This window comes from Amborella trichopoda, chromosome 7 (genome assembly GCF_054954075.1).
Source record: "Amborella trichopoda isolate Santa Cruz 75 chromosome 7, AtrichopodaSantaCruz75HAP2 v2.0, whole genome shotgun sequence".
In the NCBI taxonomy this organism is placed as follows: domain Eukaryota; kingdom Viridiplantae; phylum Streptophyta; class Magnoliopsida; order Amborellales; family Amborellaceae; genus Amborella; species Amborella trichopoda.
Window position 1 is genome coordinate 13,992,726 of NC_142342.1, and position 26,658 is coordinate 14,019,383.

At 34.8% G+C, this 26,658-nt stretch overlaps 1 pseudogene; it reads right to left on the bottom strand.

The window, feature by feature from the left end:
- The window catches only part of LOC18428561 (phosphoserine aminotransferase 1, chloroplastic-like), a 39,286-nt pseudogene extending 12,977 nt beyond the window's left edge, over positions 1-26,309 (bottom strand).
- Between the last annotated feature and the right edge of the window lie 349 nt (positions 26,310-26,658).

Here is a 26,658-nt window from a genome sequence, read left to right on the forward strand (position 1 = left end):
TTTTTACACATTTCTAATAAAACAGTATTCATTTGTATTGGCCTAGCTTTCGTAGGGATTTGACTTTCAGTGAAAGTTGGTTCATATGGCAAACTGATACTATGTTTTTTCCTATCCCAAAAAGCATTAGGATGTTCGCTACATATTGAGGTTTCTATTTGCTTTTGTATTGATTGAATCTTTTGTTGGATTGAAGGCATTTGTAATTGCTCTTCAATTACTTTATATTTAATTTCTTGTTTAAGAGTGCAAAGAAATTTTTCTTTGCCTTGTAATTGGCTTTTGACATTATTTAATTCTTTTAGTTTTGGTTTATGTATGAAATTGAACTGTATTGGAATATTTTGAATTGTTGATGAAATTCCTTTTTCATCAATAGTTAGAGGATAAAGCAATGTTAGGAATGGAACCCCTAGAATCACTGATTGGCTTAATCCCTTAACCATGATAAATGGTGTATCACTACATTGGTGATTATTACATACAGAGGCATTTGATAATTTATATTTAATAAATAACCTACTACCATCTGCTGTATTTAATATTTGAGTAGTTTTGTCAAAATATTTGGAAGGTACAAGTCCTTCGTTTATACAATTGAGATCAGCTCCTGAATCAATAAGAGCTGATGTTTCAAAACTATAATTTTTAGCAACAATGATTTTGACTTGGACAAACCATTTTTGTACCACTATTTTATTTATTAAATTAACTGAAGGAATTGGTACTGTTGGTATTTCACTAATCTCTATGGGACCAGTGGTTTCTATTGGGTTATCTGTTATCAAATCATTGAATTCTATTTCATCTGTCTCAGAATCTTGTTGAGACATTTGTTGTAATTCTAATATTTGAATTCTTCCTTTCAATTGTACTATTTCTGATTTTATTTCTTTGATCTCTTTTTTGAGATCAGAGATTGTAGGTTCTTTTTGAGAAGTATGTTGATCACTTACTCTTTTGATAATAGCAGAGAAATTATATTCATCTGGATTTTTGATAATAGGTGATTTTGATTTATTTTTGGTAATATTGATAAATTGGGTGATGATAGCTCTTTTTTCTTCAGGATCAGTTATTTTATCTATAATGTCTAGTATAAAATTATCTTCCTGTGTGAGTGTGTGAACATTATGCTGGGGTAAAGGACAACTACAATCTTCTGATGATTCTGTAGTAGTCTCAGTATTAGTAGAAGAACTTTCTGAACCTATAAAATCAAGATCATTACTATCTATTTCTTTAGTATAAGAACCACTAGAAGTAGAGGAGGAAGAATCATATGATATTATACTTTTTAATTTTGCTTTAATTGAATCATCTATATTTAATGAATCTATTTTCTTTTTTAATTTACATTGGTGTTTATAATGTCCTATTTTACCACACTTATAGCATACTGGGAGTTTGCTCTTTCTCTTTGTATTGGGAGAAAATTTTTTGAGTAATTTTCTTTTTGATTTTTTATAATATTCCTTATCCTTATTCTTCTTTTTGGCTTTAATATATTTTTCTTTTTTGTATTTTTTCTTTTTCTTTTTGACATAGTCAGGCATATTTTTTCTATCTAAGTAATATCCAAATTGCGCACAAAAGTCTCCAAGTTCTTTTTTTTTGTTTGTCTATTTGTCTTTTTAATTTCATATCAGTACAGAGGGCTAAGCCTTCTGCACATATTTCTGCGGAGAGTTCTCCGAGTGTATATGATGAATATACTATTATTCCATTGTGTTTTTTGCGAAGTCTTTCTTTGACTTTTTCTGCAAATAGATATGGAAGACCAGCTATGAATTTTTCCTTCCAATGGTCTAGCTGGCAATCTTCACGTATTAAAAGCCTTGAAAAGAATACATCTTTATACCATTTATAATGAGAAAGGGTAGGACAGCGTAAATTAGATAGCAAGTCTTCTGATCTTGCTGCAAGTAATGAAGTACTGCCTACAAAATGTAAGGTTATTGTGTATATCAAGGTATTAACAGCATCACTTTCTGTATATATAACTTCTTGGTTTTGTTCATTTCTTCCAGTCCATTGTCTAGTATTGTTTAAAATCCTTTGTTTGGTGTCATCATCTACATAGAAATCCCACCATCCTCTTAACCAGCCTGTGAATCCATTTACTATTGCTTTGGCAACTTCTTGATCATGGTTGCCTGCCATTTTATTTGCAGAGGCATACATGGTCATATGTCTCATGACATCTAGTATTTTGAGTTCAGATAAACCATCTATCTGCCAATTGACTATAGATCTTCCAGAATAAGATACTGCCTGTTGTATTGAATCTTCTTCCATTTGAATGTCAACAGGAGTAGGTCTCTTATGATAGGGTAAGGCTGTTATGGGTTTCCAGTATTTCCCATAAGCTATTTTATTAATGGTATCCATTAGAGGTGTAGTATCCATAAAGGCTTTTTCTTGATTTTGGATTGTATCCTCTATTATAGGTTCTTCTTCGGTGAGCATCATAGTTTCATGCTCAGGTATGACAGCTTTACCTTTGTCAGATGACTCAGGTATCTGTGAAGTGATGGTAGATGGAGGAATATGGATTTGAGGTGAAGGTACTCCTTTCAGATCTAATTGGGATAGTTTGGAGATTAATTGATCCATAAGGGATTTATTATTTTCTCCAATGTGGAATTTATTCTTATTTAACTCAGGTGGTGGTTTAAATAATACTGATTTAGGAATGGGAGATATAGTAGATTTTTCCTTGGATACGATTCTTTCTATTCTTTCAGTTTGCTTTCCAAGGGATTGTAGATATAGGTTTGTGTAATTATTTTGTTCTACAATATGGGGTATGTACTCTTGTTTTTTATTGATTTCCTTAGGTATGGCTTTATATGGTGTAGCCACTATATCATAGAAGGAGGAAGAGTGTACAGGCTCATTTTTCTTTGGAATGCCTGTTTTGAGTATAATGCTTTTCTCCGGTGGATGAATACTAGCAGTTGTAGTACCATCAGTACTTATATATGTCTTTTCTTCTATGGTTTGGATTTGATTATTAAAAGAGGGAATAGTAATATTTTTTTCTAAACATAGGTCTTTTAGCCAATGAAAAAATCCTATATTTAATCTTTCTTTATGTAAGAATTTATTATATTTCTTATGTAGTAATTCCATTAATCTAGGTGGTTGAAATCTTTGTAAATACCATTCTCGAATATGTTTATTTTCTTCTGATAAATAATCTTTTTTAATAAAAGCTTTATTTATTTTTCTTTGTTTCCTTTCTAGCTTGGCGGCTAGATAGGCTGCTATATATTCTTCTGAATATTGAGTAGGATCATCTTCTTCAAGTTGTAATGTACAAACTTGAAAGTCATATAATTCTTCTATACTGGGTTCAGTATTAGAAGTTGTAGGATGAGATGATGTATATGTTGGGATTACAATATTATCTCTGGTTCTATGTGTTCCTTGAATAAGTAGGAAAGTCAAATGAAGTGTTTGGAGTATTTGGGTCTTTCTGGTATATAGGTGATTCAGGAGGTATTCTCTTTGGGGTGGCTTTAGTGAGATCCATTTGGAAGATATCCCACCATTTGACAGAGATAGTCTTTCCCAAACGAGGGATATAAGTATAATCATTTGAAGTATTAGGGGAGATGGTATAATCTCTGATTATCTTTGAATAATTGAAGTGCAAGTGAAAGTGGTGATTCGTCGTTGGCGTCAGTGTGGCCCCCCCTGCAAAAATTCTCGGGTTAGAAAATCGGGTAAAGAATTGGAAGACCCGGGAAGATGTTCAATGGAAAAATCAAAGGCAGAAAGTATGGCCTGCCATCTAGCAAATATTTGTTTAGAAATCAAATTTTTAACATCTTTTTGCAGAATATCTTTGGCTGCTTTGCAGTCTGTGCGTATAAGAAAAGGTTGATTTAAAATATCACTTTGGAATTTTGTAACACAATGAACAATGGCTAATAACTCTTTTTTCACCATTGAGTAATTTGATTGAGTAGAATTCCAAGTGTTTGAAGTATATCGTATTAATTGTTCTTTGGTATCTACTTGTTGTTTGAGTATACCACCAAGTCCTTTATCGGAGGCATCACATTCGATTATTTTGAAAGCAGTGGGATGAGGAAGAGAAAGGCATTCAAGGGTTTTTACCTTACTCTTTATTACCTTTATTGCGTGAGTATGAATGTCAGACCAAGGAGGAGGATTCTTCTTGAGTCTATCATATAATGGTTTAGAATCCAAAGCAAGGTTAGGATAGAAATCACTTACGTAATTGAGGCATCCTAAAAACCTTTGTAACTCTGTTTTATCAAGAATCTTATCAGGAAATTTATCAGCAAAAGCTATAGATCTATCTATTGGAATAATGGTGCCATGATGTATCATATGTCCTAGAAATCTGATATTGGTTTTGAAAAGTGTAATCTTTTTGGCAGAAACCACTAAGCCTGCTTGGCTAACAGCATGGATAAATGTATTTATGTGTTTTATGTGTTGATCAATTGATTCAGAGAATATTAAGACATCATCAATATAAACTATCATAAAAGGGTAGTAAGAGTTGAAAACATCATTCATTATTTTTTGAAATTCTGATGGTGCATTTTTTAATCCAAAGGGCATTACATTCCATTCGTATTGTCCAAAGGGAACATTGAATGCAGTTTTGTATTTATCTTGTTCCTGGATCTGGATTTGCCAGTAACCTGATTTCATATCAAATTTTGAAAATATGCAAGCCTGAGCAACTCTGTCTAATAAATCTTTTTTATTAGGTATTGGATATCTAATCCATTGTAATACTTTATTTAATGGTTTATAGTTTATTACCAATCTAGGAACTCCTCTTTCTTTTTCAGCATTTTTGTTAACATAAAAAGCTGCACAGCTCCAAGGTGAAGAACTTGGTCTAATGAGCTTTCGCTGTAGGAGTTCTGCTATTTCGTTTTTACACATTTCTAATAAAACAGTATTCATTTGTATTGGCCTAGCTTTCGTAGGGATTTGACTTTCAGTGAAAGTTGGTTCATATGGCAAACTGATACTATGTTTTTTCCTATCCCAAAAAGCATTAGGATGTTCGCTACATATTGAGGTTTCTATTTGCTTTTGTATTGATTGAATCTTTTGTTGGATTGAAGGCATTTGTAATTGCTCTTCAATTACTTTATATTTAATTTCTTGTTTAAGAGTGCAAAGAAATTTTTCTTTGCCTTGTAATTGGCTTTTGACATTATTTAATTCTTTTAGTTTTGGTTTATGTATGAAATTGAACTGTATTGGAATATTTTGAATTGTTGATGAAATTCCTTTTTCATCAATAGTTAGAGGATAAAGCAATGTTAGGAATGGAACCCCTAGAATTACTGATTGGCTTAATCCCTTAACCATGATAAATGGTGTATCAATACATTGGTGATTATTACATACAGAGGCATTTGATAATTTATATTTAATAAATAACCTACTACCATCTGCTGTATTTAATATTTGAGTAGTTTTGTCAAAATATTTGGAAGGTACAAGTCCTTCGTTTATACAATTGAGATCAGCTCCTGAATCAATAAGAGCTGATGTTTCAAAACTATAATTTTTAGCAACAATGATTTTGACTTGGACAAACCATTTTTGTACCACTATTTTATTTATTAAATTAACTGAAGGAATTGGTACTGTTGGTATTTCACTAGTCTCTATGGGACCAGTGGTTTCTATTGGGTTATCTGTTATCAAATCATTGAATTCTATTTCATCTGTCTCAGAATCTTGTTGAGACATTTGTTGTAATTCTAATATTTGAATTCTTCCTTTCAATTGTACTATTTCTGATTTTATTTCTTTGATCTCTTTTTTGAGATCAGAGATTGTAGGTTCTTTTTGAGAAGTATGTTGATCACTTACTCTTTTGATAATAGCAGAGAAATTATATTCATCTGGATTTTTGATAATAGGTGATTTTGATTTATTTTTGGTAATATTGATAAATTGGGTGATGATAGCTCTTTTTTCTTCAGGATCAGTTATTTTATCTATAATGTCTAGTATAAAATTATCTTCCTGTGTGAGTGTGTGAACATTATGCTGGGGTAAAGGACAACTACAATCTTCTGATGATTCTGTAGTAGTCTCAGTATTAGTAGAAGAACTTTCTGAACCTATAAAATCAAGATCATTACTATCTATTTCTTCAGTATAAGAACCACTAGAAGTAGAGGAGGAAGAATCATATGATATTATACTTTTTAATTTTGCTTTAATTGAATCATCTATATTTAATGAATCTATTTTCTTTTTTAATTTACATTGGTGTTTATAATGTCCTATTTTACCACACTTATAGCATACTGGGAGTTTGCTCTTTCTCTTTGTATTGGGAGAAAATTTTTTGAGTAATTTTCTTTTTGATTTTTTATAATATTCCTTATCCTTATTCTTCTTTTTGGCTTTAATATATTTTTCTTTTTTGTATTTTTTCTTTTTCTTTTTGACATAGTCAGGCATATTTTTTCTATCTAAGTAATATCCAAATTGCTCACAAAAGTCTCCAAGTTCTTTTTTTTTGTTTGTCTATTTGTCTTTTTAATTTCATATCAGTACAGAGGGCTAAGCCTTCTGCACATATTTCTGCGGAGAGTTCTCCGAGTGTATATGATGAATATACTATTATTCCATTGTGTTTTTTGCGAAGTCTTTCTTTGACTTTTTCTGCAAATAGATATGGAAGACCAGCTATGAATTTTTCCTTCCAATGGTCTAGCTGGCAATCTTCACGTATTAAAAGCCTTGAAAAGAATACATCTTTATACCATTTATAATGAGAAAGGGTAGGACAGCGTAAATTAGATAGCAAGTCTTCTGATCTTGCTGCAAGTAATGAAGTACTGCCTACAAAATGTAAGGTTATTGTGTATATCAAGGTATTAACAGCATCACTTTCTGTATATATAACTTCTTGGTTTTGTTCATTTCTTCCAGTCCATTGTCTAGTATTGTTTAAAATCCTTTGTTTGGTGTCATCATCTACATAGAAATCCCACCATCCTCTTAACCAGCCTGTGAATCCATTTACTATTGCTTTGGCAACTTCTTGATCATGGTTGCCTGCCATTTTATTTGCAGAGGCATACATGGTCATATGTCTCATGACATCTAGTATTTTGAGTTCAGATAAACCATCTATCTGCCAATTGACTATAGATCTTCCAGAATAAGATACTGCCTGTTGTATTGAATCTTCTTCCATTTGAATGTCAACAGGAGTAGGTCTCTTATGATAGGGTAAGGCTGTTATGGGTTTCCAGTATTTCCCATAAGCTATTTTATTAATGGTATCCATTAGAGGTGTAGTATCCATAAAGGCTTTTTCTTGATTTTGGATTGTATCCTCTATTATAGGTTCTTCTTCGGTGAGCATCATAGTTTCATGCTCAGGTATGACAGCTTTACCTTTGTCAGATGACTCAGGTATCTGTGAAGTGATGGTAGATGGAGGAATATGGATTTGAGGTGAAGGTACTCCTTTCAGATCTAATTGGGATAGTTTGGAGATTAATTGATCCATAAGGGATTTATTATTTTCTCCAATGTGGAATTTATTCTTATTTAACTCAGGTGGTGGTTTAAATAATACTGATTTAGGAATGGGAGATATAGTAGATTTTTCCTTGGATACGATTCTTTCTATTCTTTCAGTTTGCTTTCCAAGGGATTGTAGATATAGGTTTGTGTAATTATTTTGTTCTACAATATGGGGTATGTACTCTTGTTTTTTATTGATTTCCTTAGGTATGGCTTTATATGGTGTAGCCACTATATCATAGAAGGAGGAAGAGTGTACAGGCTCATTTTTCTTTGGAATGCCTGTTTTGAGTATAATGCTTTTCTCCGGTGGATGAATACTAGCAGTTGTAGTACCATCAGTACTTATATATGTCTTTTCTTCTATGGTTTGGATTTGATTATTAAAAGAGGGAATAGTAATATTTTTTTCTAAACATAGGTCTTTTAGCCAATGAAAAAATCCTATATTTAATCTTTCTTTATGTAAGAATTTATTATATTTCTTATGTAGTAATTCCATTAATCTAGGTGGTTGAAATCTTTGTAAATACCATTCTCGAATATGTTTATTTTCTTCTGATAAATAATCTTTTTTAATAAAAGCTTTATTTATTTTTCTTTGTTTCCTTTCTAGCTTGGCGGCTAGATAGGCTGCTATATATTCTTCTGAATATTGAGTAGGATCATCTTCTTCAAGTTGTAATGTACAAACTTGAAAGTCATATAATTCTTCTATACTGGGTTCAGTATTAGAAGTTGTAGGATGAGATGATGTATATGTTGGGATTACAATATTATCTCTGGTTCTATGTGTTCCTTGAAATTGTATACCTGAATTAGATGAACTTATTTGATTATTGGATGAAGATGGATGACTATGACTAGGAGGAGGTGGTAATATAATAACATTTGGGTTATGAGAAATTGATTTTCTACTTGGTATATTTTGTTTATTATTTCTCTTCCTGTTTATATCAATATCATCTTGTGTTCGTGCATTTGTATTTTGGAATTGTATTTCTACATTTCCATCTGTATGTTCTATGATATGATTAGGAATAAACTGTTGAGGAATTTCTCGTGGCTGATTAGCATTTTGTAATGCCCATGATTGAGGTAGAATTATATCTGACCATTTTATAGTTTTTGGGACTATCATATTAGATTTTTCTATATTTGTTTGGAACAAAATTGTTTGATCTTTTTGATCAAGTTTCAAGGTATTGGGACTTAATGTATTCATAACTTTATAGTATATTCGATAGACTATGGCAAGATTTTGTGATCCATGGATCATATTAAAACCATGTGTTTTAAGATTTATTGTTAATATATCTAAGATATTGGGGTCTGTTAAAGAAACAGAAAAATTAGGAAAACAGTTAAAATATATTGGCCCGCTACAGAGGCTGGATTCTACCATGCCTAGTAGAGAGTCTGTGAAAATATTGTGTCTTGTATCTCTTAGGCATACAAGCACAGAAGTGTTCAACCCTGGTCGGGTCAAAGGTTTCACGGCTATTTGGATTAGACCAATGTGTAAATATTTGTAATTATGTTCTTTATGTTTTTCTAATTTTTCTGTTTCTTTAACAGACCCCAATATCTCTGATAAGGATCTTTCATCCTTAAATATGGGTTCCCGAAGCAATACTCGCCGGGGAAAACAACCCATGAATTCTTTAGTCCCATATGAAGGGGAACCCTTACCCCTGAATATTCGCTCACCATCTCAATCACCAGTACATCAAATCACATACCCAGAGGCTCGTACTTCAACTCCTACTTTTTCACCTGCCCAATCCAAGTCCACTCTTCCAACCAATACTCCCAGATCTGAATACATTGAAAGAGCCTTTCTAATAGATATTTCCATAGAGCATCAGCAGGTTCACATGGACCCAAGCAAGCTCGCACCATTATATCTATTAAATCATCTTAATCCTATCAACGGGGTTAAGACCAGAGAATACTATGAAGCAATTCTAATGGAAACAGGATCCATCTCTGTTGTCCATTATTTCCAACAAAATACCAGAATCATAGCCTATTCAAAGGTGCAAATAAAAACGCTCCTTCCTTATACTGAGTGGGGTTCTAATCCCGCACATGGGAAGAAAATACAAAATTCTGATTTTTCTTACAAATATTTCAAATACGCTGAGTATATAGAAGCTTGGCATAAATTTTTCTACTACCAAAACCCCAACAATACTCATAGCTGGTATTTACAGTTCCGGCTACCAATTTTCGAAAGATTCCCCACCTGGTTTCAAAACTGGTTTTTTGTGTGGGGATCAACTGCTATGATTTTACCTCCTGCCTTCAAGGATTTGCAGGAACAATTTATACAATACAATAATACCAATAATACAGTTGATACTCACCTTTACTTCATGGCCCTATACCAAATCCCTTGGATTATGAAATGGGATTATACCATCTCCCCTAATACTTCAAATGATTATACTTATATCCCTCGTTTGGGAAAGACTATCTCTGTCAAATGGTGGGATATCTTCCAAATGGATCTCACTAAAGCCACCCCAAAGAGAATACCTCCTGAATCACCTATATACCAGAAAGACCCAAATACTCCAAACACTTCATTTGACTTTCCTACTTATTTAAGGAACATGCTTCAAACCAACCCTCATGCTTCCAAGGACGAACATGAAAAACAAATGAAAGAGATATTTGCTGAAGCAGGAAGAAAACCTACATCTTCCGAAGAAACAGTTCAGTCCTCTCCACTACACATCAATAGGTATCTTCAGCTCAGTCAAAAGGATCCAGACGAAACAGATCCAGATGAAACAGATCCAGAAGAAGACGATCCGGATGAGTTTAGCCAGAGACCATAATCATCACCTTGCAAAAAGAAAAGATAATATGGGTCCTACCACCAAAGAAGGACACTCATTGTAATAAGGCCAAAAGAGCCGAAATAGTTTACTTTACTTTTTACTTTACCTTTATTTTACTTTTTACAGCATCCTCCTATGCTCATGTTTTGTCCACTAGCACTTTTGTCATATACCACCGACACCTCCTCTTGTCGTATTCGCAGACATCTGGGCCCCTCTCCTTTGTCCATATGCACCAAAAGATTCCCTTCTCTTTGTTCACATATGCTGTCCACATATGACCTCTCTTTTCCTTTTCTGTCCTATACAAAACAGTTGCCAGCTGTCTTCCTTTATCACCAATGGCCGACAAGAGCATCTACCTAATTTGTCCTCTTGCCAGCTGCTTTCCTCCACCGACAAACCTATCCACCTCATTTGTTGTCCTCTTCTAACCTAATGGCCAGCTGTAAAGCCAAAGGAATCTCCTCCGACTCCTATAAGAAGGAAGCACCTCCTTCATTCAAGGCAGGGCCTCACTCCTCTCCTCTTCCAGAGCCAAACCTTTCCTTCAACCTAAGCCTTCAACCTACCCGAAGCCTTCAACCTACCTGAAGCCTCTCAACCTACCCGAAGCCTTCAACCTACCTGAAGCCTCTCAACCTACCCGAAGCCTCTCAACCTACCCGAAGCCTTCAACCTACCTGAAGCCTCTCAACCTACCCGAAGCCTTCAACCTACCTGAAGCCTCTCAACCTACCCGAAGCCTCTCAACCTACCCGAAGCCTTCAACCTACCTGAAGCCTCTCAACCTACCCGAAGCCTTCAACCTACCTAAAGCCTCTCAATCTTACCTGAAGCCTTCAACCTTACCTGAAGCCTTGACCAACCTCACAACCTTTACCCGATAGCCGCTGGGTCTCTCTCTCTGAAGTCCCTAAGTTTTAACCAAACTCTGCTACCGACCTCAGACCTCCATTAACCTCAGACCTCCTGTAACCTCAGACCTCCTGTAACCTCAGACCACCTGTAACCTCAAACTACCAACAACCTCAGGCCACCTGAACCTCTGCACCTCTGCTCTGCACCTGTACACCTCTGATCTACACCTGCACCCGAACTCTGCAACTGTTCCCATTCACAGCTATCATTGCCCTCATAGCTGGACCAGGTTCTCTCTCTCCTCACTCTTAATGTGTGATTGCAATATCAATAATTTGCCTTCTTACTGTCCTCACCACTGGAAACTCTTTTCCAGTTACTGTATATGTACCCAGTAAGTCTTATGCTCCCTTTTTCGTTTATGCATTTCTAGTTTTTATTTCTTGCTTTCCTGTTTTTATTTCCTCTGTAATATTTCCTTGTAATCTTCCCTGTAAATGATAATAAGATGCTAGTGTGATTTCCTGGAAAAATTCCATGCAGTTTAAAATTCTATTTAATATTAAAATAGGTAATATTAGTTATGCTCAGTGGATTGTAATTGACATCTCGATAATTCCTTTCATAGGAATCATACTATTCTGTTTAAATTACTACAGAATTTTACAATCATTAATCCAATATAACAGCTTGCTGTTTACTTATTTATTATAACTCTGTTATCCGCAATAGTCGAATCTCCATAGACTTAAACCTAAAAGCAATCAATCAAAATAGATAAAACCTAATCAAAAGACAGTGCTGTAGATCTCCGGGCGAAAAGTGGTATCAGAGCCATGCAGTGATACACTGTCTGACAAATTAAACAGTAAGAACTATTCCACAGTGGAACTGTGCAAACAGTTATAACTGTAGAATTTGTACAACTGTTCTTCTTACCTCATAAGTGAGATAAAGAGACATTTTACTATAAGAAATTAAGTGAGATTGACCACCAAGAAAGTTGGTCCGAGAGTTAAGACAAGAGACAAGTGAACGCCGATGCGAAAAGTACCGCCAAGGCCAGGAGAGCCGCTTAGGGAAAAAAGCTAAGGCCACTGAATGTCCAGATTGTCATTATCCGCAACCTACGGATGGCAAATCTCATAAGAAATCTTACTAGTAAAACTGTACCTTCATCTTCCAAACTTAGAGTCAAAAATAAAGAACAGATAATCATAAATGATATTGAGAAGAATATACAAAATTGGAATATTCCCAAGGTACCAATACATGATGTTTATAACAAAGGATCATTCAAACTTAAGATGGGTTATGCCATCAAGACTGTAGAAGAAAGTCTATCAGTCACACAAAATCAAGAAGACTTTCACCTACTCTCTAAAAAAGTAATAGAAAAACATAAAGAACATAATTACAAATATTTACACATTGGTCTAATCCAAATAGCCGTGAAACCTTTGACCCGACCAGGGTTGAACACTTCTGTGCTTGTATGCCTAAGAGATACAAGACACAATATTTTCACAGACTCTCTACTAGGCATGGTAGAATCCAGCCTCTGTAGCGGGCCAATATATTTTAACTGTTTTCCTAATTTTTCTGTTTCTTTAACAGACCCCAATATCTTAGATATATTAACAATAAATCTTAAAACACATGGTTTTAATATGATCCATGGATCACAAAATCTTGCCATAGTCTATCGAATATACTATAAAGTTATGAATACATTAAGTCCCAATACCTTGAAACTTGATCAAAAAGATCAAACAATTTTGTTCCAAACAAATATAGAAAAATCTAATATGATAGTCCCAAAAACTATAAAATGGTCAGATATAATTCTACCTCAATCATGGGCATTACAAAATGCTAATCAGCCACGAGAAATTCCTCAACAGTTTATTCCTAATCATATCATAGAACATACAGATGGAAATGTAGAAATACAATTCCAAAATACAAATGCACGAACACAAGATGATATTGATATAAACAGGAAGAGAAATAATAAACAAAATATACCAAGTAGAAAATCAATTTCTCATAACCCAAATGTTATTATATTACCACCTCCTCCTAGTCATAGTCATCCATCTTCATCCAATAATCAAATAAGTTCATCTAATTCAGGTATACAATTTCAAGGAACACATAGAACCAGAGATAATATTGTAATCCCAACATATACATCATCTCATCCTACAACTTCTAATACTGAACCCAGTATAGAAGAATTATATGACTTTCAAGTTTGTACATTACAACTTGAAGAAGATGATCCTACTCAATATTCAGAAGAATATATAGCAGCCTATCTAGCCGCCAAGCTAGAAAGGAAACAAAGAAAAATAAATAAAGCTTTTATTAAAAAAGATTATTTATCAGAAGAAAATAAACATATTCGAGAATGGTATTTACAAAGATTTCAACCACCTAGATTAATGGAATTACTACATAAGAAATATAATAAATTCTTACATAAAGAAAGATTAAATATAGGATTTTTTCATTGGCTAAAAGACCTATGTTTAGAAAAAAATATTACTATTCCCTCTTTTAATAATCAAATCCAAACCATAGAAGAAAAGACATATATAAGTACTGATGGTACTACAACTGCTAGTATTCATCCACCGGAGAAAAGCATTATACTCAAAACAGGCATTCCAAAGAAAAATGAGCCTGTACACTCTTCCTCCTTCTATGATATAGTGGCTACACCATATAAAGCCATACCTAAGGAAATCAATAAAAAACAAGAGTACATACCCCATATTGTAGAACAAAATAATTACACAAACCTATATCTACAATCCCTTGGAAAGCAAACTGAAAGAATAGAAAGAATCGTATCCAAGGAAAAATCTACTATATCTCCCATTCCTAAATCAGTATTATTTAAACCACCACCTGAGTTAAATAAGAATAAATTCCACATTGGAGAAAATAATAAATCCCTTATGGATCAATTAATCTCCAAACTATCCCAATTAGATCTGAAAGGAGTACCTTCACCTCAAATCCATATTCCTCCATCTACCATCACTTCACAGATACCTGAGTCATCTGACAAAGGTAAAGCTGTCATACCTGAGCATGAAACTATGATGCTCACCGAAGAAGAACCTATAATAGAGGATACAATCCAAAATCAAGAAAAAGCCTTTATGGATACTACACCTCTAATGGATACCATTAATAAAATAGCTTATGGGAAATACTGGAAACCCATAACAGCCTTACCCTATCATAAGAGACCTACTCCTGTTGACATTCAAATGGAAGAAGATTCAATACAACAGGCAGTATCTTATTCTGGAAGATCTATAGTCAATTGGCAGATAGATGGTTTATCTGAACTCAAAATACTAGATGTCATGAGACATATGACCATGTATGCCTCTGCAAATAAAATGGCAGGCAACCATGATCAAGAAGTTGCCAAAGCAATAGTAAATGGATTCACAGGCTGGTTAAGAGGATGGTGGGATTTCTATGTAGATGATGACACCAAACAAAGGATTTTAAACAATACTAGACAATGGACTGGAAGAAATGAACAAAACCAAGAAGTTATATATACAGAAAGTGATGCTGTTAATACCTTGATATACACAATAACCTTACATTTTGTAGGCAGTACTTCATTACTTGCAGCAAGATCAGAAGACTTGCTATCTAATTTACGCTGTCCTACCCTTTCTCATTATAAATGGTATAAAGATGTATTCTTTTCAAGGCTTTTAATACGTGAAGATTGCCAGCTAGACCATTGGAAGGAAAAATTCATAGCTGGTCTTCCATATCTATTTGCAGAAAAAGTCAAAGAAAGACTTCGCAAAAAACACAATGGAATAATAGTATATTTTGAATTGTTGATGAAATTCCTTTTTCATCAATAGTTAGAGGATAAAGCAATGTTAGGAATGGAACCCCTAGAATTACTGATTGGCTTAATCCCTTAACCATGATAAATGGTGTATCAATACATTGGTGATTATTACATACAGAGGCATTTGATAATTTATATTTAATAAATAACCTACTACCATCTGCTGTATTTAATATTTGAGTAGTTTTGTCAAAATATTTGGAAGGTACAAGTCCTTCGTTTATACAATTGAGATCAGCTCCTGAATCAATAAGAGCTGATGTTTCAAAACTATAATTTTTAGCAACAATGATTTTGACTTGGACAAACCATTTTTGTACCACTATTTTATTTATTAAATTAACTGAAGGAATTGGTACTGTTGGTATTTCACTAGTCTCTATGGGACCAGTGGTTTCTTTTGGGTTATCTGTTATCAAATCATTGAATTCTATTTCATCTGTCTCAGAATCTTGTTGAGACATTTGTTGTAATTCTAATATTTGAATTCTTCCTTTCAATTGTACTATTTCTGATTTTATTTCTTTGATCTCTTTTTTGAGATCAGAGATTGTAGGTTCTTTTTGAGAAGTATGTTGATCACTTACTCTTTTGATAATAGCAGAGAAATTATATTCATCTGGATTTTTGATAATAGGTGATTTTGATTTATTTTTGGTAATATTGATAAATTGGGTGATGATAGCTCTTTTTTCTTCAGGATCAGTTATTTTATCTATAATGTCTAGTATAAAATTATCTTCCTGTGTGAGTGTGTGAACATTATGCTGGGGTAAAGGACAACTACAATCTTCTGATGATTCTGTAGTAGTCTCAGTATTAGTAGAAGAACTTTCTGAACCTATAAAATCAAGATCATTACTATCTATTTCTTCAGTATAAGAACCACTAGAAGTAGAGGAGGAAGAATCATATGATATTATACTTTTTAATTTTGCTTTAATTGAATCATCTATATTTAATGAATCTATTTTCTTTTTTAATTTACATTGGTGTTTATAATGTCCTATTTTACCACACTTATAGCATACTGGGAGTTTGCTCTTTCTCTTTGTATTGGGAGAAAATTTTTTGAGTAATTTTCTTTTTGATTTTTTATAATATTCCTTATCCTTATTCTTCTTTTTGGCTTTAATATATTTTTCTTTTTTGTATTTTTTCTTTTTCTTTTTGACATAGTCAGGCATATTTTTTCTATCTAAGTAATATCCAAATTGCGCACAAAAGTCTCCAAGTTCTTTTTTCTTGGTGAGCTTTTGTTTGTCTATTTGTCTTTTTAATTTCATATCAGTACAGAGGGCTAAACCTTCTGCACATATTTCTGCGGAGAGTTCTCCGAGTGTATATGTAACTGGAAAAGAGTTTCCAGTGGTGAGGACAGTAAGAAGGCAAATTATTGATATTGCAATCACACATTAAGAGTGAGGAGAGAGAGAACCTGGTCCAGCTATGAGGGCAATGATAGCTGTGAATGGGAACAGTTGCAGAGTTCGGGTGCAGGTGTAGATCAGAGGTGTACAGGTGCAGAGCAGAGGTGCAGAGGTTCAGGTGGCCTGAGGTTGTTGGTAGTTTGAGGTTACAGGTGGTCTGAGGTTACAGGAGGTCTGAGGTTACAGGAGGTCTGAGGTTAACGGAGGTCTGAGGTCGGTAGCAGAGTTTGGTTAAAACTTAGGGACTTCAGAGAGAGAGTGTATGTCTATTTTCTTTTTTAATTTACATTGGTGTTTATAATGTCCTATTTTACCACACTTATAGCATACTGGGAGTTTGCTCTTTCTCTTTGTATTGGGAGAAAATTTTTTGAGTAATTTTTTTTTTGATTTTTTATAATATTCCTTATCCTTATTCTTCTTTTTGGCTTTAATATATTTTTCTTTTTTGTATTTTTTCTTTTTCTTTTTGACATAGTCAGGCATATTTTTTCTATCTAAGTAATATCCAAATTGCTCACAAAAGTCTCCAAGTTCTTTTTTCTTGGTGAGCTTTTGTTTGTCTATTTGTCTTTTTAATTTCATATCAGTACAGAGGGCTAAGCCTTCTGCACATATTTCTGCGGAGAGTTCTCCGAGTGTATATGATGAATATACTATTATTCCATTGTGCTTTTTGCGAAGTCTTTCTTTGACTTTTTCTGCAAATAGATATGGAAGACCAGCTATGAATTTTTCCTTCCAATGGTCTAGCTGGCAATCTTCACGTATTAAAAGCCTTGAAAAGAATACATCTTTATACCATTTATAATGAGAAAGGGTAGGACAGCGTAAATTAGATAGCAAGTCTTCTGATCTTGCTGCAAGTAATGAAGTACTGCCTACAAAATGTAAGGTTATTGTGTATATCAAGGTATTAACAGCATCACTTTCTGTATATATAACTTCTTGGTTTTGTTCATTTCTTCCAGTCCATTGTCTAGTATTGTTTAAAATCCTTTGTTTGGTGTCATCATCTACATAGAAATCCCACCATCCTCTTAACCAGCCTGTGAATCCATTTACTATTGCTTTGGCAACTTCTTGATCATGGTTGCCTGCCATTTTATTTGCAGAGGCATACATGGTCATATGTCTCATGACATCTAGTATTTTGAGTTCAGATAAACCATCTATCTGCCAATTGACTATAGATCTTCCAGAATAAGATACTGCCTGTTGTAAGGATCTTTCATCCTTAAATATGGGTTCCCGAAGCAATACTCGCCGGGGAAAACAACCCATGAATTCTTTAGTCCCATATGAAAGGGAACCCTTACCCCTGAATATTCGCTCACCATCTCAATCACCAGTACATCAAATCACATACCCAGAGGCTCGTACTTCAACTCCTACTTTTTCACCTGCCCAATCCAAGTCCACTCTTCCAACCAATACTCCCAGATCTGAATACATTGAAAGAGCCTTTCTAATAGATATTTCCATAGAGCATCAGCAGGTTCACATGGACCCAAGCAAGCTCGCACCATTATATCTATTAAATCATCTTAATCCTATCAACGGGGTTAAGACCAGAGAATACTATGAAGCAATTCTAATGGAAACAGGATCCATCTCTGTTGTCCATTATTTCCAACAAAACACCAGAATCATAGCCTATTCAAAGGTGCAAATAAAAAAGCTCCTTCCTTATACTGAGTGGGGTTCTAATCCCGCACATGGGAAGAAAATACAAAATTCTGATTTTTCTTACAAATATTTCAAATACGCTGAGTATATAGAAGCTTGGCATAAATTTTTCTACTACCAAAACCCCAACAATACTCATAGCTGGTATTTACAGTTCCGGCTACCAATTTTCGAAAGATTCCCCACCTGGTTTCAAAACTGGTTTTTTGTGTGGGGATCAACTGCTATGATTTTACCTCCTGCCTTCAAGGATTTGCAGGAACAATTTATACAATACAATAATACCAATAATACAGTTGATACTCACCTTTACTTCATGGCCCTATACCAAATCCCTTGGATTATGAAATGGGATTATACCATCTCCCCTAATACTTCAAATGATTATACTTATATCCCTCGTTTGGGAAAGACTATCTCTGTCAAATGGTGGGATATCTTCCAAATGGATCTCACTAAAGCCACCCCAAAGAGAATACCTCCTGAATCACCTATATACCAGAAAGACCCAAATACTCCAAACACTTCATTTGACTTTCCTACTTATTTAAGGAACATGCTTCAAACCAACCCTCATGCTTCCAAGGACGAACTTGAAAAACAAATGAAAGAGATATTTGCTGAAGCAGGAAGAAAACCTACATCTTCCGAAGAAACAGTTCAGTCCTCTCCACTACACATCAATAGGTATCTTCAGCTCAGTCAAAAGGATCCAGACGAAACAGATCCAGATGAAACAGATCCAGAAGAAGACGATCCGGATGAGTTTAGCCAGAGACCATAATCATCACCTTGCAAAAAGAAAAGATAATATGGGTCCTACCACCAAAGAAGGACACTCATTGTAATAAGGCCAAAAGAGCCGAAATAGTTTACTTTACTTTTTACTTTACCTTTATTTTACTTTTTACAGCATCCTCCTATACTCATGTTTTGTCCACTAGCACTTTTGTCATAAACCACCGACACCTCCTCTTGTCGTATTCGCAGACATCTGGGCCCCTCTCCTTTGTCCATATGCACCAAAAGATTCCCTTCTCTTTGTTCACATATGCTGTCCACATATGACCTCTCTTTTCCTTTTCTGTCCTATACAAAACAGTTGCCAGCTGTCTTCCTTTATCACCAATGGCCGACAAGAGCATCTACCTAATTTGTCCTCTTGCCAGCTGCTTTCCTCCACCGACAAAGCTATCCACCTCATTTGTTGTCCTCTTCTAACCTAATGGCCAGCTGTAAAGCCAAAGGAATCTCCTCCGACTCCTATAAGAAGGAAGCACCTCCTTCATTCAAGGCAGGGCCTCACTCCTCTCCTCTTCCAGAGCCAAACCTTTCCTTCAACCTAAGCCTTCAACCTACCCGAAGCCTTCAACCTACCTGAAGCCTCTCAACCTACCCGAAGCCTTCAACCTACCTGAAGCCTCTCAACCTACCCGAAGCCTTCAACCTACCTGAAGCCTCTCAACCTACCCGAAGCCTCTCAACCTACCCGAAGCCTTCAACCTACCTGAAGCCTCTCAAGCTACCCGAAGCCTTCAACCTACCTAAAGCCTCTCAATCTTACCTGAAGCCTTCAACCTTACCTGAAGCCTTGACCAACCTCACAACCTTTACCCGATTGCCGCTGGGTCTCTCTCTCTGAAGTCCCTAAGTTTTAACCAAACTCTGCTACCGACCTCAGACCTCCGTTAACCTCAGACCTCCTGTAACCTCAGACCTCCTGTAACCTCAGACCACCTGTAACCTCAAACTACCAACAACCTCAGGCCACCTGAACCTCTGCACCTCTGCTCTGCACCTGTACACCTCTGATCTACACCTGCACCCGAACTCTGCAACTGTTCCCATTCACAGCTATCATTGCCCTCATAGCTGGACCAGGTTCTCTCTCTCCTCACTCTTAATGTGTGATTGCAATATCAATAATTTGCCTTCTTACTGTCCTCACCACTGGAAACTCTTTTCCAGTTACTGTATATGTACCCAGTAAGTCTTATGCTCCCTTTTTCGTTTATGCATTTCTAGTTTTTATTTCTTGCTTTCCTGTTTTTATTTCCTCTGTAATATTTCCTTGTAATCTTCCCTGTAAATGATAATAAGATGCTAGTGTGATTTCCTGGAAAAATTCCATGCAGTTTAAAATTCTATTTAATATTAAAATAGGTAATATTAGTTATGCTCAGTGGATTCTAATTGACATCTCGATAATTCCTTTCATAGGAATCATACTATTCTGTTTAAATTACTACAGAATTTTACAATCATTAATCCAATATAACAGCTTGCTGTTTACTTATTTATTATAACTCTGTTATCCGCAATAGTCGAATCTCCATAGACTTAAACCTAAAAGCAATCAATCAAAATAGATAAAACCTAATCAAAAGACAGTGCTGTAGATCTCCGGGCGAAAAGTGGCGTCAGTGTGGCCCCCCCTGCAAAAATTCTCGGGTTAGAAAATCGGGTAAAGAATTGGAAGACCCGGGAAGATGTTCAATGGAAAAATCAAAGGCAGAAAGTATGGCCTGCCATCTAGCAAATATTTGTTTAGAAATCAAATTTTTAACATCTTTTTGCAGAATATCTTTGGCTGCTTTGCAGTCTGTGCGTATAAGAAAAGGTTGATTTAAAATATCACTTTGGAATTTTGTAACACAATGAACAATGGCTAATAACTCTTTTTTCACCATTGAGTAATTTGGTTGGGTAGAATTCCAAGCCTTTGAAGTATATCGTATTAATTGTTCTTTGGTATCTACTTGTTGTTTGAGTATACCACCAAGTCCTTTATCGGAGGCATCACATTCGATTATTTTGAAAGCAGTGGGATGAGGAAGAGAAAGGCATTCAAGGGTTTTTACCTTACTCTTTATTACCTTTATTGCGTGAGTATGAATGTCAGACCAAGGAGGAGGATTCTTCTTGAGTCTATCATATAATGGTTTAGAATCCAAAGCAAGGTTAGGATAGAAATCACTTACGTAATTGAGGCATCCTAAAAACCTTTGTAACTCTGTTTTATCAAGAATCTTATCAGGAAATTTATCAGCAAAAGCTATAGATCTATCTATTGGAATAATGGTGCCATGATGTATCATATGTCCTAGAAATCTGATATTGGTTTTGAAAAGTGTAATCTTTTTGGCAGAAACCACTAAGCCTGCTTGGCTAACAGCATGGATAAATGTATTTATGTGTTTTATTCAGAGAATATTAAGACATCATCAATATAAACTATCATAAAAGGGTAGTAAGAGTTGAAAACATCATTCATTATTTTTTGAAATTCTGATGGTGCATTTTTTAATCCAAAGGGCATTACATTCCATTCGTATTGTCCAAAGGGAACATTGAATGCAGTTTTGTATTTATCTTGTTCCTGGATCTGGATTTGCCAGTAACCTGATTTCATATCAAAAATATGCAAGCCTGAGCAACTCTGTCTAATAAATCTTTTTTATTAGGTATTGGATATCTAATCCATTGTAATACTTTATTTAATGGTTTATAGTTTATTACCAATCTAGGAACTCCTCTTTCTTTTTCAGCATTTTTGTTAACATAAAAAGCTGCACAGCTCCAAGGTGAAGAACTTGGTCTAATGAGCTTTCGCTGTAGGAGTTCTGCTATTTCGTTTTTACACATTTCTAATAAAACAGTATTCATTTGTATTGGCCTAGCTTTCGTAGGGATTTGACTTTCAGTGAAAGTTGGTTCATATGGCAAACTGATACTATGTTTTTTCCTATCCCAAAAAGCATTAGGATGTTCGCTACATATTGAGGTTTCTATTTGCTTTTGTATTGATTGAATCTTTTGTTGGATTGAAGGCATTTGTAATTGCTCTTCAATTACTTTATATTTAATTTCTTGTTTAAGAGTGCAAAGAAATTTTTCTTTGCCTTGTAATTGGCTTCTGACATTATTTAATTCTTTTAGTTTTGGTTTATGTATGAAATTGAACTGTATTGGAATATTTTGAATTGTTGATGAAATTCCTTTTTCATCAATAGTTAGAGGATAAAGCAATGTTAGGAATGGAACCCCTAGAATCACTGATTGGCTTAATCCCTTAACCATGATAAATGGTGTATCAATACATTGGTGATTATTACATACAGAGGCATTTGATAATTTATATTTAATAAATAACCTACTACCATCTGCTGTATTTAATATTTGAGTAGTTTTGTCAAAATATTTGGAAGGTACAAGTCCTTCGTTTATACAATTGAGATCAGCTCCTGAATCAATAAGAGCTGATGTTTCAAAACTATAATTTTTAGCAACAATGATTTTGACTTGGACAAACCATTTTTGTACCACTATTTTATTTATTAAATTAACTGAAGGAATTGGTACTGTTGGTATTTCACTAGTCTCTATGGGACCAGTGGTTTCTATTGGGTTATCTGTTATCAAATCATTGAATTCTATTTCATCTGTCTCAGAATCTCATAAGATTCTTTACCCGATTTTCTAACCCGAGAATTTTTGCAGGGGGGGCCACACTGACGCCAACGACGAATCACCACTTTCACTTGCACTTCAATTATTCAAAGATAATCTCTCTGATAAGGATCTTTCATCCTTAAATATGGGTTCCCGAAGCAATACTCGCCGGGGAAAACAACCCATGAATTCTTTAGTCCCATATGAAGGGGAACCCTTACCCCTGAATATTCGCTCACCATCTCAATCACCAGTACATCAAATCACATACCCAGAGGCTCGTACTTCAACTCCTACTTTTTCACCTGCCCAATCCAAGTCCACTCTTCCAACCAATACTCCCAGATCTGAATACATTGAAAGAGCCTTTCTAAAAGATATTTCCATAGAGCATCAGCAGGTTCACATGGACCCAAGCAAGCTCGCACCATTATATCTATTAAATCATCTTAATCCTATCAACGGGGTTAAGACCAGAGAATACTATGAAGCAATTCTAATGGAAACAGGATCCATCTCTGTTGTCCATTATTTCCAACAAAACACCAGAATCATAGCCTATTCAAAGGTGCAAATAAAAAAGCTCCTTCCTTATACTGAGTGGGGTTCTAATCCCGCACATGGGAAGAAAATACAAAATTCTGATTTTTCTTACAAATATTTCAAATACGCTGAGTATATAGAAGCTTGGCATAAATTTTTCTACTACCAAAACCCCAACAATACTCATAGCTGGTATTTACAGTTCCGGCTACCAATTTTCGAAAGATTCCCCACCTGGTTTCAAAACTGGTTTTTTGTGTGGGGATCAACTGCTATGATTTTACCTCCTGCCTTCAAGGATTTGCAGGAACAATTTATACAATACAATAATACCAATAATACAGTTGATACTCACCTTTACTTCATGGCCCTATACCAAATCCCTTGGATTATGAAATGGGATTATACCATCTCCCCTAATACTTCAAATGATTATACTTATATCCCTCGTTTGGGAAAGACTATCTCTGTCAAATGGTGGGATATCTTCCAAATGGATCTCACTAAAGCCACCCCAAAGAGAATACCTCCTGAATCACCTATATACCAGAAAGACCCAAATACTCCAAACACTTCATTTGACTTTCCTACTTATTTAAGGAACATGCTTCAAACCAACCCTCATGCTTCCAAGGACGAACTTGAAAAACAAATGAAAGAGATATTTGCTGAAGCAGGAAGAAAACCTACATCTTCCGAAGAAACAGTTCAGTCCTCTCCACTACACATCAATAGGTATCTTCAGCTCAGTCAAAAGGATCCAGACGAAACAGATCCAGATGAAACAGATCCAGAAGAAGACGATCCGGATGAGTTTAGCCAGAGACCATAATCATCACCTTGCAAAAAGAAAAGATAATATGGGTCCTACCACCAAAGAAGGACACTCATTGTAATAAGGCCAAAAGAGCCGAAATAGTTTACTTTACTTTTTACTTTACCTTTATTTTACTTTTTACAGCATCCTCCTATGCTCATGTTTTGTCCACTAGCACTTTTGTCATATACCACCGACACCTCCTCTTGTCGTATTCGCAGACATATGTAGCGAACATCCTAATGCTTTTTGGGATAGGAAAAAACATAGTATCAGTTTGCCATATGAACCAACTTTCACTGAAAGTCAAATCCCTACGAAAGCTAGGCCAATACAAATGAATACTGTTTTATTAGAAATGTGTAAAAACGAAATAGCAGAACTCCTACAGAGAAAGCTCATTAGACCAAGTTCTTCACCTTGGAGCTGTGCAGCTTTTTATGTTGAAGGTACAGTTTTACTAGTAAGATTTCTTATGAGATTTGCCATCCGTAGGTTGCGGATAATGACAATCTGGACATTCAGTGGCCTTAGCTTTTTTCCCTAAGCGGCTCTCCTGGCCTTGGCGGTACTTTTCGCATCGGCGTTCACTTGTCTCTTGTCTTAACTCTCGGACCAACTTTCTTGGTGGTCAATCTCACTTAATTTCTTATAGTAAAATGTCTCTTTATCTCACTTATGAGGTAAGAAGAACATATATATATATATATATATATATATATATATATATATATATATATATATATATATATATATATATATATATATATATATATATATATATATATATATATATATATATATATATATATATATTATTCTTCGGTAAAAGAGCACATTGGTCTTTTTTTTATTGACCCCAAATTTGAAAAGTCGACTGGTTTTGAGCAAAACTTTGAGGACATATCAATAACTAATACAGTATCCTTCCCTTTGGGTTCTCGGTAATTCTTGTACTCAACCCCATGAATGGTCTCATTAGCACAAATATGGAGGTATTTGGCTTAAGGGTTTTGTTCAATTTCATCAAAAGATGGGACCTTTGTGTACTTCTCAGATTTTCTGAACCAGATCAAATTGGCTTTGCAATACTTTTGAGCTTCCTTGTAAGCCTTATCACCCCAACAACCATTGACTATAAAATCGACATCATCGCTAGGTTTGCAGAGAATCAATGGGATTGCAGAGAATTGGCTACTTGCTCCACTTTGTAAGAACAAAACTTTATAGTTCTCTGGTATTTTCAAGAGTTCCCGAAGATCTGATTCCGCTTTTTGAATAATGAAGAGGAAATCTCTGGTATTTATGGCGATGATCTGAACAACTCAATTTTATTGAATCACAACATGCAAAATAAAAAGAGAACAACCTTCCGTACACAGAATCGCAACTTTCCTTGTTTTTCTTCTTTACTAATACTAAGCAAAACTACAACAGATCAAAATCCAATCAAACCTATATAAACCCATTACCAACTTCGCATCAATCAAAATACTAAAAAACGAAACCCGAAGAGATATTTAATCGACTTCTCAAATTTGTGGGCTAAAAGAGCTATAAACCCTCCATATAATATCATTAACACCTAAATACTCAAGGACCAACATTAACTTTTGCAAGGAGAGAGATTTTGGATCCCTTTCGAATGGAGTGTAATTGGCTTTAAAATCATTATTAATTTACTGACATATTGAAGAGACTTTGAAAGCCGTTGCAGAAAACAGACGAGAACCACGATGAGAAAGAGAGATTCCTTTAAAATGTGTTTAATATGTCAGTGCTTTCAAAGTTTTGTGTACTACTTCACTCTCTCTCAAGATTCACCAAAACTTCACTTTAAAATTTTAAAGCTGTTGAGAGAGACCTTAATCGCTCATTAAAAGTTAATCCCGGCAATTAACCATAGAGAGATTAACCTTTAACCTTTAATCAAAAATCACAATAGGTTTATTTTTTCCATTGCTTTAATCCATAGAGAGTTTAAATGAGTCCAACTAAAGACTAAACGTTGATCAAACTAATTTGGATTTTTGAAATGATCAAGCTAATTTAAACTCTTTAAATCTTTAGTTGAAATCACCAAGTTGGCACGGAATCGGCCGTTTTGAACCGAAATTCGGTCATCCCGTGTCGATTGTTTTGTAAAACCAGGAATCGCCTGATTCTAGAGAAGAACTGGCGATTCTGTACAGTGAATCGCTGAATGACGCCATGACTCGGCCGGTTAATGCCATGACTCGCCCGGTGCGTTTCGCGTGCGACTAGCTTTGGTAGCAGAAGACTATTTATCCTTACCAAATTTGTTCTGTGGATTAGATGTGGGCCAATTGCGCCAAGGTAATAGCTCAGAAAGAAATAAGATATAATTATTGAGTGACCTCTTTGTATCACAACTTAACATTTGATGTGGTGGTTAGAGTGTTGCTTTGTGCGCTTGACGTTGCGGGATTAATTCTTGCCCTGGTGCCATCATTCATTCACAAACAAATTAATTTTTTTCTTTTTACAAAATAAATTTTTTTTAACAAAAAAATAAAAGTTTGTTATAAAAAATATATATTT